The 16713-nt window shown below is 37.8% G+C and overlaps 1 long non-coding RNA gene across 2 annotated transcripts in view; it reads right to left on the reverse strand.

Annotated features, from left to right (window-relative positions):
- LOC122213564 overlaps nt 1–365 on the reverse strand; it is a 111821-nt gene extending 111456 nt beyond the window's left edge. The window contains exon 1 of one of the 2 annotated variants that reach the window (XR_006199588.1): nt 337–365. This is a non-coding gene — a long non-coding RNA (uncharacterized LOC122213564). Of the gene's footprint in view, nt 1–220 lie in introns of both variants that reach the window. The other variant, XR_006199587.1, reaches the window with a different exon arrangement.
- Between the last annotated feature and the right edge of the window lie 16348 nt (nt 366–16713).

Here is a 16713-nt window from a genome sequence, read left to right on the forward strand (position 1 = left end):
CACACATCTGATATCTTACATCTGACCTCATTTCATCATTGTACATTCCAAATTTCAGATTCATTTGATTTTGTTCAGGCTATAGTGATATGATAGCAAAAAGATTGTATATAACCAGTACCAGTAACATAATCTTTGGGCTCGCTGCAAAATGAAAATATGAAGACCCTTGTTTAAAACTTATTAAGAATTTTCAGACAGTGACAGCAGGGCATCATACCAAGTGTAGGGCGCTTCTGAACTCAGGGTCCTGAGCCACTACTAAGGTCACACAATAATGAGGTCATCCTATATATAACAGTCCTCCAGTGTAAGAGTCGTTAAACTATTACCCACAGCCTGAATCCAGCGGCTCTCTATTTCTGCAAGTGAAGTTGTGTTAGAATATAGCCACGCCCAGTGGTATTGTTTATGACTGCTTCTGCTCTACAATAGCAGAATTCTATTCGCGCTACAGAGATCATATGGCTCACAAAGACTAAAATATTTACTATCTGGCCCTTTAAGAAAAAGTTTGCCAACTCCCACTCTAGTGTCCGATGATAAGCTCTTGTTTCATACTTGCTATTCAAAATGAGCACTCAACAATCTACAGTTTGCTCCACTCTCCTCCTATGAAACCATGGAGGACTCATGTAGAGTCTTTAGCTATAAATCAGAAGGATTCGCAAACTGAAATACCAAGAATTTCTATGGCACTGTACAACAGCGAACCCATGAATTCTCCATGAGGGAGCCTGAAAAGCTACCTGACCCCTTCTTACCCAGATTTCTTGGGTACCTAGGATTTCTCAACATAGTTACCATAAGACCACATGCCACTGTCAATTTCCAGTTAGAAAACTGGCACTTGCCTAGAGTCTCGTGGTTCCATTCCATGAGGGATTGGACTTAAGGACTGTTCTTCTTTGGCTGGCAATGAAAACTCTGAAATCCTCTGGCTTCATATCTGGCATTTCCATCCCACACCTCAATTCCCTTGGATCAGATGCCCACATAATCTTAATACTTAGGCTTGAGTTCCTGTCAAGAACTTTAAAGGATCTGAGATTCTACCCTACATGATATCTAGCTAGCCACAGTTTCATGGATGCTGGTATAAGATATGAGACTCCTGGATAGGAAATGAAGGACAGCTTACTACTTATGGCTAGTGCAGTAGCCACAATAATAGCATTTTTGTACCATTTCCCCATGTTCCAATTCCCATAGAGTGACACAAGGGTCAGTTTACACCTGTGCATGCAGTAGGTTCTTTTATAGGAAAAATGCCTTGAGACTAGGAAACAAGAATTTTTTTTTTTTTTTTTTACAACGCACTATAAGATTGTAAGCACATGTGTCCTTTGCTCTAGTAGCAAACATTATTTTTACTACACTAGACAACAAGCGAACTTGTCCTTTGCTCTGAAGGGGACACTATCTCTATCTTCCAAGGTAGATTGCTAAATAAACATCACTGAAAACACAGTTCAGAACAAAAGGCAATCAGTGACCTCGTTGCAGGTTGTACAGAAATGCAGAAACTCTTGGAGAATTGTCTTTCAACATCCCCTATTTGGACTTGATCTTTTATGGTGATTCCTCCCATTCATCCCCATAGCTATAAATGAGTCCCCCTTTTCCTGTGAGTGAATTGGATTTTTGCTAACGACCTCCTCCAGCTTTGATTCCTTCTCTTCTAGTTCACAGCTTTAGAGCTGGCATTTCAAAGAAATATACCCTACCTACCCTATCGCCCCAACACCAACACAGAACTAAATGCTCTCTCCTGTATTATAGCTTTTTAAGAAGAATTTCGTCGGTTGTTATCTGTATATAGCCACACAACCTAAGTACCATAATATGTTTAAAGCATTTAGCCACTCCTCCCATCCATCGTGTTCTTCTCAATTTCCTGAAGGTAGAGGGTTGGGGGGGGGGGGCGGGGTGTGTGTGTGTAATGGTACAAAAACAACTATGATATTAAAGTCAAGTACCAGAATATTCCAGCCATCATACCAAAATGTCAGGATGGTTGTTGGAATCATGCTTAGCATGTTCTGTGTAAGTAGTCTACAGTGCCCATGAGAGGTGAAACGAGAGTGAATAAAAGGGAACAGGAAGAAGAGTCAGGAACTGACTACAAACAAAAACACCATCCGGAGGAAACAGGATAAGCCTGTCCAGACACTGGAAATTACAATGAGGAAGGAAAAGCAATTAACCAGAACAGATGGGCGGAAATGGAGCAACTAACAGAGGTGGAGCCATGTTTATTTGAGAAAGTGTGTCCTGAGATTTGGGGTGCTGAATAGGATCTGTGCTCATTCGCCATAGCCCCTCGATCTATGATGATACCATATGTAGATACTTAACAGGCATGCATGAGCTCCTGTAAACAATCAAGGTGTTTCTTAAGCCTGTCATTCTCTGTCACTTGTGACTTCCTGCCTTTTCTTGTTGTTATACGTATGCTTTGTTTTAATGGATACTAACTTGATTTATTCATTTCCCACTTGCCAAAATATTCAAAATATTTGAATTCCCAGAGAGTTGTACAAGTTTATGGAGATGATTGTAAAGGATATTGAAACCAGGTCTGTCCTAGAAAATATGGGACAGATGGTTGTGGGGCATTAAAAAAAAAGAACTGGTAAGCCGACAATGCAGTATCTTATTGTCTGCTGTATTTTTTAGAAGCTTGCCGAGCGAGGCATATGTTATTGTTTCATCTCTTTTGATATAATGAAATTCCTTCAAACACATACAATTAAAAAATAATCCACTCTTGAGTAAATTGCATGTACGTGAATAAAAATGCAATCCCTTTTAGATGAGTTTTGTGTTTCCCAGCTGTCCATAAGATTATTATGTATAATAAATTATATGCTCTGTACTCTGCATTCCTTCAGAGCTACAAATGAAAAGAGTTAGCCATTTTTTAAAATTTCTTACTGAAATAAAGCCCTCACTAATTATTCATCAGCTATAAAAACTTTATAACTGCTCAATATTTCGAGGCTTTTGGGTGCATAAAATAACTCTTAATTTTAATAGTTTAGTCATCTAATTGCTTCAACAAAGAGCAACCCTTTCTTTCATACTCTAAGTTAAATATCAAATGCAGTATTTTTTTTTTATTTTTTTAAAGAGAAAGAGTGTGAGCCAGGGAGAGGGGCAGAGGAAGAGTGAGAGAATCTCAAGCAGGCTCCACAGTCATTGAGGAGCCCAATGTTGGGCTTGATCCCATGATCCTGGGGATAGGGAGTTAGTTCTAAATTCATTCTATTAACAGTGCCTGGACATCTTTTTGTGTACCTTTTGTCACCTGACCAGCGGACATCTCTTTTTAAGTCAGTTCTTTCTTATTTGACAATTTTTTATTTGACATTTGTGTATATTGCAAAGTGATCACCACAATAAGTTTAGTTAACAACCACCACCATAGATAGCTACAAATTTTTTTTCTTATAATGACAACTTTTAAGATCTACTCTGTTAACATCTTTCAAATATGCAATACAACATTATTAACTATAGTCACCATATAGCACACTACAGACCCATGACTTATTTTTTTAACTTTTGACCCTCTTCACCCATTTCACCCACCCCTTACCCCCCACCCCCCACCTCTGGCAGCCACAAATCTGTTCTCCATACCTATGACCTTAGTTTTGTTTTCCAGTTTGTTTGTTTAGATTTTACATACAAGTAAGATCGTATGGTATTTGTCTTTCTCTGTCTGATTAACTCACTTAGGATAATGCCCTCAAAATTCCTCCATGTTGTCACAAATGGCAAGATTTCTTTCTTTTTTTATGGTTGAATAATATCCTATTTTGTGTATGTGTGTGTGTGTGGGGGGAGTGTATTACATTTAGTTATTCTAGGGTTTCATTCTGTATTACTACTTCAGATGAATATTTTTAAATCCTTCAATCATTCTCAATACAAAAGGTATGCTTTTCTTTGTGGTAAGTCTATTTTTCAAGTCAAAATGTGGGAAGCTGAAGCTCCAAATCAAACATAACTTAAAACTTAAATTTTACCTTGTTATATGGTCAAAAACCCTTGATGGTTTTTCAGAGTCTTCATAGAGGTTGGAGGAAAAAAAACTTCAAAGTGAATGAATTTTATTATTTATCATTATAATGTCTTTAACTTAGGGTGTGTCTGGAATGTTCATGGACCTGAAATACTTAGAAATGTCCAACTGGTGGAGTCTTTCAGGTTTTCCATGTAGAGTATCACATCATCTGTGAAAAGTGAAAGTTTGACTTCTTCTTTGCCAATTTGGATGCCTTTTACCTCATTTTGTTGTCTGATTGCTGAGGCTAGGACTTCCAACCCTATGTTAAACAACAGTGGTGAGAGTGAACATCCCTGTTGTGTTCCTGATCTCAGGAGGAAAGCTCTCAGTTTTCCCATTGAGGAGATATTAGCTGGGCCTTTCATATATGGCTTTTATGAGGTTAAGGTATGTTCCTTCTAGCCTGACTTTCTTGAGGGTTTTTATTAAGAACGGATGCTGTATTTTGTCAAATGTTTTTTCTGCATCTATGGACAGGATCATATGGTTCTCATGCTTTCTTTTATTAATGTGATATATCACATTGATTGATTTGTGAATATTGAACCAGCCCTACAGCCCAGGAATGGATCCCACTTGATCATGGTGAATAATTCTTTTAATATACTGTTGAATTCAATTTGCTAGTATCTTGTTGAGAATTTTTGCATTCATGTTCATCAGGGATATTGGCCTGTAATTCTCCTTTTTAGTGGGGTCTTTGTCTAGTTTGGGAATCAAGGTAATGCTTCATAGAATGAGTCTGGAAGCTTTCCTTCTGTTTCTATTTTTTGGAACAGCTTGAGAAGAATAGGTATTAACTGCGCTTTAAATGTCTGGTAGAGTCCCTCTGGGAAGCCATCTGGCCCAGGACTCTTATTTGTTGGGAGATTTTTGGTAACCAATTCAATTTCTTCACTGGTTATGGGTCTGTTCAAATTTTCTATTTCTTCCCTTTTGAGTTTTGGTAGTGTGTGGGTATCCAGGAATTTGTCCATTTCTTCCATATTGTCCAGTTTGTTGGTATATAATTTTTCATAGTATTCTCTAATAATTGTATTTCTGTGGTGTTGGTTGTGATCTCTCCTCTTTCATTCATGATTTTATCTATTTGGATTCTCTCTCCTTTCCAAGGGTTTATCAATTTTGTTTATTCTTTCAAAAAGCTAGCTCTTAGATTCATTGATCTGTTCTACTGGTTTTGTTTGTTTGTTTTTGGATTCTATATTGTTTATTTCTGCTCTAATCTTTATTATTTCTCTTCTTCTGCTGGCTTTGGGGTTTCTTTGCTGCTCTGCTTCTAGTTCCTTTAGGTGTGAGGTTAGGTTCTGTATTTGGGATTTTTCTTGAGCACTAGGTGTTGTATGTAAGTGATGAATCATGGGAATCTACTCCTGAAGCCAAGAGCACACTGTATACACTATATGTTAGGTAATTTGACAACAAATTATATTTAAATCCTTAAGAAAGAAAGAAAGAAAGAAAGAAAGAAAGAAAGAAAGAAAGAAAGAAAGAAAGAGAGGGAGGGAGGGAGGGAGGGAGGGAGGGAGGGAGGAAGGAAGGAAGGAAGGAAGAAAGAAAGAAGAAAGAAAGAAAGAAAGAAAGAAAGAAAGAAAGAAAGAAAGAAAGAAAGAAACGTCCATCTGGCTATGTTTTATCCTATTTTCCTCTTTTCATTATTCTTGTTAAATTAAGTGCCTTGGATACCTTACTGTGGTTTTGTTGTTGTTGTTTTCAGGATCATAAATCTTTTTGTGTAATCTTTTGCAAATGAAACTTCTTTATGTAGAAGGAATTCTAATGGAGGAAAGTCTCTGCTCTTCCATATTGGCAGCTTTGTTGCCAAACCAGGCTTTGTTGCCCCTTTCAATGTGAGGCCTTTTCCCTAAGGGTTCTGCTATACATACCTTCAAATACTATCGTGTGCTCCTATAGCCAGTATAGAGTGTAACTGGGTCTATCTTCCATCACTGGTTTTTGTTTTTGTTTTGTTATGAGGAAATTCTAAACTCTTTTCCATAGAGGGTGCACCCACTGACATTCCTACCAACATTGTACAAGGATTCCCTTTTCTCCACATTCGCAAAAACACCTGTTATCTTTTTTATTTTTGCTAACAGTCATCCCAAGATGAGATAGGTAATATCTATCTCATTGTGGTTTTGATTTGCATTTCCCTGATAATTAGAGATGTGAGAATGTTTGGCTATCTGTATGTCTTCTTCAGAGGAATATCTATTCAATTCCTTTGTCCACTTAAAAAATTATTTTGTTTTGTTTTGCTATATTTTGGATATTAATCCTTTACCAGATATATGGTTTGCACATATTTTCTCCTGTTCTGTAAGTTTCTTTTTCTTTGTGTAGTTTCCTTGGCCATGCAGAATCTTTTTTTTTTTTTTTTTTGATGTCATTCTACTTAATTTGTTTTTGCTTTTGTTGCCTGTGCTATTGGTGGCATATCCAGAAATCGTGGTCACAGTTGTCAAGAAGTGTTTTCTCTGTGTTTTCTCTTAGGAGTTTTATGTTTAAGTCTTTAATCCATTTTGAGTTGATTTTTTCTGTAAGTTGTAAGATAAGGAAGGGTCCAGTTGTCTTCCATTAGCTTTTTATCTAATGAAGACTAAAAACTCTTGTCATAATGGCCCTAAAGTAAGCTGTGGAATTTAATATTGATATTATTTTTAAATGATCTTTCTCTCCAAAGCCATTTACTATTGATAAGATTTTCTTTAAGCTAGTTAAAATTTTGTATCAGTTGGTTCTCATTAAAATATTTACACATTTTCCCTCCTTTTCTCTTTCCAAATATTCATTATCACAGGCTTTCAAATGCTAAGATCACATGCTATTTTCTCTTTTTAAAATCACTCAATTTTCTTTTTAAAAGTCATATCTAAATACATAGTCTTTGATTAACTTTGAGTTAATTTTGGTAATGTGGTAAAACACACATAAGATTTACCATTTCATTCATTTTTAAGTATACAATTCAGGGACAATAAGTACATTCACAATGTTGCGAAACCATCACTGATTAGCTTTAATAAAAAATAGTGATAACATTTATTGAACTCCTTCCATATATACTTATTTCATTCATTTTTCAAAACCCCAATGAGCTTATCTCATCTACCCAAGGTCATGTGACTGGAAAGTTGTGGAATTTGGTTGCAGCCCACATCTTTCTGACTAGTTCAAAACCCTATTTTTTTTTTTAACTTGTATGTGTATAAGTTTAAAATCTGTATTAATGTAATGCAGTCTCACAGTTGAAAAATCAAATAGGAACCAAAATGATAAAAATAATGGAGGAAATATACAGAATAATTTGTTGATAGCCTTAAAGTAAGAAAGATGTTCTTCTTAACTAAGATACAAAAATCTAAGGACAAAAAGGTGATATAATGATAAATTGGACTACACCGAAATTTTTAAATTTCTGGACAATAAAAAATAATACCATAAACAAAGTTAAAGAAATTGATAGACTGATAGAAAATATTTGCACTGTATATAACCAACAAAAGTTTATAAGCTAGAATATATAAATTCATATATGTGTATATATATAAATATGTTCACATGAATATATATATTCCTTTATATCAAAAGGAAAAAGACAAACAACTTAATAGAAAATAAGCAAATGGTATGAACAAACAATTCATAGGAGACAAAATACAAATAGTCAATAAACATATGAGAAGATAAACCACAGTGGTAATCAGGGAAATAAATGTTGAAACATTACAAAGTTGACCATATGGGGGCACCTGGGTGGCTCAGTTGGTTAAGGGTCTGACTTTGGCTCCGGTCATGATCTCGTGGTTTGTGATTTTGAGCCCCATGTCTGGCTCTGTACTGACAGCTCACAGCCTGGAGCCTGGGCTTCAGATTCTGTGTCTCCTCTCTGCCCCTTCCCCACTCACGCCGTGTCTCTCTCTCTCAAAAATAAATAAACATTTTAAAAAATTTTAAAAAGAAAAAGAACAAAGTTGACCATATAGCCATATCAGGTTTGGTGAAGTTATAGGAAAATGGATGTTCTCCCACATTGCTAGTAAAAACTAAACTGGTCAAATAACTTTGAGGGCAATTTGAAAATCCATCTACCTTAAGACCCAGTAGTTCCACTTCTATGTATCCATGCTAGAGAAGGGTTAACACACATATGCAGGAAAGCCCATAAAAAGGCAACATTGCATCATTTTTATTTATTTATTTTTTTATTTTTTAAAAATTTATTTTTGAGAGAGAGACAGAGCGTGAGCAGGGGAGGGGCAGAGAGAGACAGAAACACAGAATCTGAAGCAGGCTCCAGGCTCTGAGCTGTCAGCCTGACGTGGGGCTCAAATTTGCGAACCGCAAGATCATGACCTGAGCCGAAGTCGGCTGCTTAACCAACTGAGCCACCCAGGTGCCCCTACATTGCATCATTTTTACAATGAAGCGTTAGAAGCAAGTAACTTGTCCACCGGATGAAGAATGACCAAATAAACCATAGCTAGATTATGCAATATTACTCAGCTTTTAAAAAGGAGGTGGTTTTGAACCAGAAAAGACCCCAAATAGCCAATGTAATGTTGAGAAAGAAAAGCGAAGTGCGAAATATAACAATTTCAAACTTCAAGCTGTATTACAAAGCTGTAATCATCATGACAATATGGTACTGGCACAGAAACAGACACACAGATCAAAAGAACAGAATAGAGAAGCCAGAAATGGACCCACAACTATATGGCGAACTAATCTGCAAAAAAGCAGGAAAAAATATCCAATGGAAAAAGACAGTCTCTGCAACAAATGGTATTAGGAAAACTGGGCAGCAATATACAGAAGAGTGAAACTGGGTGACTTTCTTATGCCACGCACAAAAACAAATTCAAAATGGATGAAAGACCTAAATGTGAGACAGGAAACCATTAAAATCCTAGAGATGAACACAGCCAGCAACCTCTTTGACCTTGGCTGGAGCAACTCCTTTTTTTTTTTTTTTTTTTTCATTTTTTAAAATGTTTATTTTTGAGAGAGAGACACAGAATCTGAATTAAGCTCCAGGCTCTGAGCTGTCAGCACAGAGCCTGACACGGGGCTTGAACCCACGGGCTGGGAAATCATGACCTGAGCTGAAGTCAGACACTCACCCAAGTGAGCCACCCAAGCACCCCTAGAGCAACTTCTTACTAGACACATCTCCAGAGGCAAGGGAAACAAAAGCAAAACTGAACTATTGGGACTTCATCAAGATAAAAAGCTTCTGCACAACCAAGGAAACAATCAACAAAACTAAAAAGACAACCTACGGAATGGGAGGAGATATTTATAAATAACACATCAGATAAAGGCCTAGTATCCCAAATACAGAAAGAACTTATCAAAGTCAACACCCAAAAAATAAATAATCCAGTTAAGAAATGGGCAGACGACATGTACAGACATTTCTCCAAAGAAGACATACAAATGGCTAACAGACATAGGGAAAAAAGCTGAATATCACTCATCATCAGGGAAATAGAAATCAAAACCACAATGAGATACCACCTCATACCGGTCAGAATGGTTAAAATTAACAACTCAAACAACAACAGATGTTTGGTGAGGATACAGAGAAAGGGGAACCCTCTTACACTGTTGGTGGGAATGCAAACTGCTGCAGCTACTCTGGAAAACAGTATTAAGTTTCCTCACAAAATTAAACATAGAACCACCCTACAACCCAGCAATTTCACTACTAGTTATTTATCCAAAGGATACAAAAATACTGATTCAAAGTGGCACATGCACCCCAGTGTTTATAGCAACACTACCAACAATAACCAAATTATGGAAAGAGTCCAAATGTCCATAGACTGATGAATGGATAAAGACGATGTGGTATATACATACAATGGAATATTACTCAGTAATCAAAAAGAATGACTCTTGCCATTTGCAATGATGTGGATGGAACTAGAGTGTATTATGCTGAGCGAAAGAAGTCAGTTGGAGAAAGACAAATATCATGTGACTTCACTCATGTGGAATTTAAGAAACAAAACAGATGAACATAGGGGAAGGGAAAGAAAAATAAAATAAGATAAGAACAGAGAGGGAGGAAATCCATGAGAGACTCTTAACTATAGAGAACAAACTGAGGGTTGCTGCAGGGGAGGTGGGCAGGGGGTGGGGGGCGATGGGCTAAATGGGTGATGGGCATTAAGGAGGGCACTTGTTGGGAGGAGCACTGGGTGTTTTATGTAAGTGATGAATCACTAAATTCTACTCCTGAAAACAATACTACACTATATCCTATATGTTAACTTACTTGAATTTAACTAAAATCGTGGAAGAAAATAATAATTTAATAAATAACTAGATAGATAAATAGTAGGTAGTTTTATATATACTAGGTGACATTCATCCCAGTTTACCCAGGATAGTCTCAGTTTATACTTGTTCTCCTTCATACTCAAAAATACCCCCATTGGATAGATCTCCAACCTATTTTTGGATGGGGGGGGCGGGGCGTGTAAAAAAGCAGGAAACCTAAAGACACACAGAGTGGTGTATCAGTTTCACAACAAACTGGGTGGCTTAAAATAGCAGAAAGGTATTGTCTCATGGTTCTGTGGGCTAAAAGTTCAAAATCAGAGTCAGCAGAGCCATGCTCCTTTTGAAAACTATAAGGGAATCCTTTCTCTTCCTAGAGGAATACTCTCCCCAGCTTTTGGTGGCCCAGGTGTTCTTTTGCCTATGGCAGCATGACTCCTACCCTCCGTCTTCACGTGACATCCTCTCTGACTCTTCACATCACTTCCCCTCTGTATGTATCTGTCTCTATGTCCAAATTTCCCTTTTTATTAGGGACACCAGTCATATCGGATTAGGATACACCCTAACGACTGTGATTACCTACCTATAAAGATCCTATTTCCAAATAAGTTCACATTCTGAGGTACTAGGAGCTAGGAGTTGAATTTATCTTTTTTTTTTAATTAATTAATTTATTTTGAGGGTGGGAGGGGCAGAGGAGGAGAGAGAGAATCCCAAGCAGGCTTCAGCGCTGTCATTATGGAGCCCCACAGTGGGCTCGAACTCGCAAACCCGGAGATCATGACCTGAGCAGAAATCAAGGGTCAGATGCTCAGCTGACTGAGACACCCAGGCACCCCTAGGATTTCAACTTATCTTTTTGGGGGGATGCAATCAATCCATAAAATACATATGAATATATACATATCATATATGGAATCAGGTATACAAAGAATACCATACACTTTCACGAGTTCATATGTAAATACCTAAACACAGAAGAAAATATTTAGATAAGTACACACCAAACTGCTAAAATAGTTACTGTAGCTGGTGGTGGGCATTCATAGCAGATTTTAGCCTTCAGCCTTATCTGAAATGTTCACATTTTTTCAAGAAAATGTACTACTGGGGTAATTTTTAAAAAGCTGGGGGTTTGGGTTTTTTTTTTTTTTTAAAGTAAGCCTTAAAACCCACGTGGGACTTGAACTCACAACCCTGAGATCAAGAGTCACATGCTCTATGAACGAGTCAGCCAGGTGCCCCTAGTACAGAAAAGCTTTTGGGTTTTTTAAAAATATAATTTACTGTCAAGTTGGCTAACATACAGTGTATACAGTGTGCTCTTGGTTTTGGGGGGTAGATTCCTGTGATTCATCGCATGCATACAACACCCAGTGCTCACCCCAACAAGTGCCCTCCTCAATGCCCATCATTTTCCCCTCGCCCCCACCCCTCCATCAACCCTTCGTCAGAAAAGTTTTAATGAGAAACACTTGAACCTTGCCCCACCCTTCTCTACCTTTTAGTTTCATTTCCAGAGGGAACCACATTTTAACTGTTAGTTCTTTCTCTTACTACCTACCTTTCTTGATTTAAATAACATGCTTAAGGAGATATAATAATTTCTAGCTCATAGCCTTATTGAGAGTAAGTGAATTATTATGTGTCAAGAACTTAGGACTAAGCTTGGCACATGAATACTTAATACAGGGTGGCTATTAGTATTTCCATTATACCATTGTTTTGTCATTGATCAATTTTAGACATTACTTATTGACTTCATCAGTGATAAATGAGGATTTACGGCTCTTATACCACCCCTCTCCTCTCTCTCCTTGTCTCAATTGCTTAATCTTTTCAACTGCTGATTAACTCCGTTTGAAGGTCTTCCAAGTTGTTTTAATTCTCCCATTGCTTCAGCTTCAAACTTGCCAGTGTCTAACAGGCTCTTGTCAGAATTACTGTGCTAAAATTTGGAAGAGAATCTGGTTGCTTTGTGCAGAAGTGGTTTTCAATTTCTTGCTGAAGCTCACTCTTTCTTGGCCTTTTCTTTTGTACATCGAACGAGTCTATTACTGTGCTTCTGTTTCCCTTCAGTTTCTAGAGATCTAGTTTCAGAGTGCTGACCTACATGATACCAGCAACAATAAATATTTGTTACATAGGAAATAGAGTCAAAAATACTGTAATAACTTTGTATGGTGCCGTGTGGTAACCAGGCTTCTTGTGGGGATCATTTGAAAATGTATAAAGCTATCCAATCACTATGATGCACACCTGAAACTAATAAGATATCATATGTCAGTTAGACTTCAATAGAAAATAAATATTCGTTGGTGGACTGAAAGTTCTTTTATTGTTATTTCTACAATAATGACATATCTTAGTCTTAACAAGTTAGAATAGAGTTCATGGAGAAAATCTACTCACAATCCACTTATCATCTCATTCTCCTATATGCTACTTAATGAATTTGGTGCTGCTAATTTAAATGATGTGTCAACTTCCTCTTGAGTTGTAATGTTTCTTCTTCTTCTTCTTCTTCTTCTTCTTCTTCTTCTTCTTCTTCTTCTTCTTCTTCTTCTTCTTCTTTTTAGAGAAAGAGCGCAAGCAGGGAAGATGGGTAGAGGGACAGAGAGGGAGAGAGAGAATCTTAAGCAGGCTCCATGCACAGCACAGAGCCCAACAGGGGGCTTGATTCTACAACCCTGGGATTATGACCCAAGCTGAAATCAAGAGTCAGGACTCAACTGACTGACTGTAGGGCACCAAGATGGCTCAGTCGGTTAAGCATCTGACTTTGGCTTAGGTCATGGTCTTAGGGTTGGTGAGTATGAGCCTGGCACTGGGGCTCTGTGCTGACAGCTCAGTGCCTGGAGCCTGCTTTGGATTCTGTGTCTCCCTCTCTCTCTGCCCCTCCCCTGCTTGCACTCTGTCTCCGTCTCTCTGTCTGTCTCTGTCTCTTTCTCTCTCTCAAAAAACGAATAAAACATTAAAAAACAAAACAAAAACACCTCAACTGACTGAGCCACACAGGTGCTCCTAGGTTGTAACTTACATATGACTTTACTTAAAATTACCCTAATCCTGACAAAATTACCCTGCTTCCATGTTAACCTTCTGGGGCAAGGGTAGACCAAAGCCTTTTCTGGTTAGCCTCAGATAGAGTTGAAACAGATTGAAATTTTCTAAATGTCTTACACAAAGGAAATAAACATAGAGTTCAAGAAAGATCAGAGGTCTGGCAAAGAAGAAATGTCATATTTTGCAAACCACAGTTTTTTATATTCACTTTACCTCCTGTCTGAAAGATTTATTTTCCCCTAAATGAATAGCACTGAGTGACCTTAGAACAGCCTCTCCTGCATGAAGTGATCTCACCCACACTAAAGCTCTAGTAATGTGATATTACAATATGCGATACCACAACAACCATATACCAGAATGCCCCACAATGAGTAAGAGGAAGATTGTTCTTTCACTGGGCGTAACTCAAGTCAGATGCACAGCATCAAGGTAAGAAAAAGAGAGTCTAACATAGGACAGTTCAGAGACTCTGGTTTCTGGGGACTGAAATCATGGACACCTTCCTCTGCCTTATACAGAAGGGAGGGTAGGGGGAAGCAGTTGATACAGAAGGAACACCACTCACCTAAGTATTACATTACCTGGATTCTACTAGGCATTCTTCCAATTATTCAAGTAGAATTCTCCCTGGGGAAGTCAACTTTTCTGAATCTCAGTTTCCTTATCTAAAAAATGGTCAAGCTAATACTTTACCTATCTCTCAGGGTTGTTCAAATGATTGCCAAGGCAACAATTCATTGCCAGCATGGTCAAAGTTAGTTTCTATCTTGTTCAAGGGAATTTGAAGAAAGGCAGTTCATAGATTTCTTTCATAGACACTTCTTTGAACAAGAATAGTAGCTAGATAACATTTTTAGTCGAAGTGGAAGGAAAATGTCTAGGCACAAGTTATGCTTCTCATGTGCAAGTTATTCTCCACAAAACTGTATGGGAAAATTTAATATTTAGAAAGACTCTCTACTTTAAAACATTTCATTGTACAGAATAAGAGAGTTTGTGTAATTACCTGGTACCTGTCACCTTGATTCAAAGGGTATCGACGCATAACCCAGCTCATTTATATATACTCCTGTATACTCCCCTTCCCAAACTGTATTGATTTTTATTTATTTATTTATTTTCTATCTATCAAACTGGATTATTTTAAAGTGAATTCCAGGGGCGCCTGGGTGGCTCAGTCAGTTAAATGCCAACTCGATTTCAGCTCAGGTCATGAACTCAGGGTTCACAGGGTTCAGCCCTATATCAGGCTCTGCACTGACAGCATGGAGCCTGCTTGGGATTCTCTGCCTCTCTCTCCTTTTGCCCCTCCCCCATGCATGCTCTCTCTCCCTCTCTCTCAAAATAAAGAAATAAACATTTAACAAAAAATAAAGTGAATTCCAGATTTCACCAGTGGATATGCAGGAGATCAGAATATGCCACCCACAATATGCCACTTTTGGCATAATGATTATTTTGAGCTGAAGGCAATGGAGTAAAAGCAGACACGGGATGAGCTTTCTGCCACCCCCCTATCTTCCCGAAAACACCATAAATCTCGTTTTCCCTCTTTCATACCAGGAAGAGAATAACAATCTTAGGACTCGAGAGGAGAGGGCACCAAGAAAGAGTCTACGCAAACAAACCTTGCTAACTAGGCCCTATTTACCAGTAGTTCCCTCATACACCTGCCCTGCTACAATTTTCTACCTCTTGAAGCTCCAAGTCTCTTTGCTTTGCCTTGTCACTTCTCTTTTAACCTATCCTCTTTTACCAGAATCGTATAAATGCCTCCATTTCCTCTGGGGTTTTCTCTTCTCTGTGAAGCCCTCTCATTCAAAAGTGCAAAATTTTAATCAAATACATTCATGTGCCTTTTGTTCTGTTTATCTGTCTATTGTCAGTTTATTTTGCAGATCCAACTGAAGAACCTAAGGAAATAGAGGGAAATTTTCTACTCCTACAGAAACTTGAGTTTGTATTTCTAAGATCTCTTCTCTCTCCCCCCCACTTTAACATCACTAAGAAACATTTACAATACTTCCTTAATATCATCGAATAATATAATACCCACCCAGTGTTCAAACTTCCTCTATCATCTCATAAACTTTTGGTTTTTATAATTGTTTTGTTCTGTAGGATACAAACAAGGCCTTCCCATTGCTCACCGTTGATAAATTTCTTAGGTCTTGTTAAACCTATAGTCTCCCTGTCTCTTTCTCGGTCATTTTGTTGCTGGTGTTGAAGAACCCAGGTTATTTGTGTTTGTATAGAATTTCCCATTTTCTGAATTTTGCCAGTCACATCTCCTTTTCCCCTCCACCCCACAATGTTCTTCAATTCTCTGAATTTCCCATAAAGTGGTAGTTAGATATAGGGGCTTGATCGTACTCATATATGAATTTTTTTTACAAAAATAGTTTGGGGTGCTTTTGGTGGTTCAGTCGGTTAAGTGTCCAACTTCAGCCCAGGTCATGATCTCATGGTTTGTGAGCTTGAGCCCCGTCTCGGGCTCTGTGATGACAGCTCAGAGCCTGGAGCCTGGAACCTGCTTCAGACTCTGTATCTCCCTCTCTCTCTCTGCCCCTCCCTTGTTTGCACTCTCTCTCTTAAAAATAAATAAACATTAAAAGTTTTTTTAATACTTTATTGGTGGTAATATATACTCTCTATTACACCTGGAGGAATGTAATATACTTAATGCTCTCTTTTTGTGATGTCAAGATTGATCTTTGGTTTCTGGTGCTGTTGGTCTGACCCCTTCATTTTAAGCTTCCCACCAACTTTTCACCTAATGATTTTCACAGCCATTGATGGTCATTCCTAGATGTGCTATTTCATTAAGGGATGTGTAGTGATGTTGTAATTTTATTAATTCTTCTATATTTATAATCTAGAATTCCTCTATAAGGAATAATTTTCCTACAAGATTTCCCTGAGGTACAGTTCCTATGGAAAGGTAGGATAACTTTTGTTAGTGGGCAAATCAGTTGCTTCTCTGGCATCTTCCAAAGATGATCAATGTGGTTTAATGTTGACTATTTATGAGTGCTTGAATTTTCACCCATGATGAGAATTCGTTGTGGTTATTACTCTTCTTTTTATTTATTTATTTATTTATTTATTTATATAAAAAAAAATTTTTTTTAAACATTTATTCATCTTTGAGAGACAGAGAAAGACAGAGAGTGAGTGGGGGAGGAGCAGAGAGAGAGGGAGACACAGAAACTGAAGCAGGCTCCAGGCTCTGAGCTGTCAGCACAGAGCCCAATCCAGGGCTCGAATGCACAAAC

Source organism: Panthera leo, chromosome A2, assembly GCF_018350215.1.
Source record: "Panthera leo isolate Ple1 chromosome A2, P.leo_Ple1_pat1.1, whole genome shotgun sequence".
Taxonomy (NCBI): Eukaryota; Metazoa; Chordata; class Mammalia; order Carnivora; family Felidae; genus Panthera; species Panthera leo.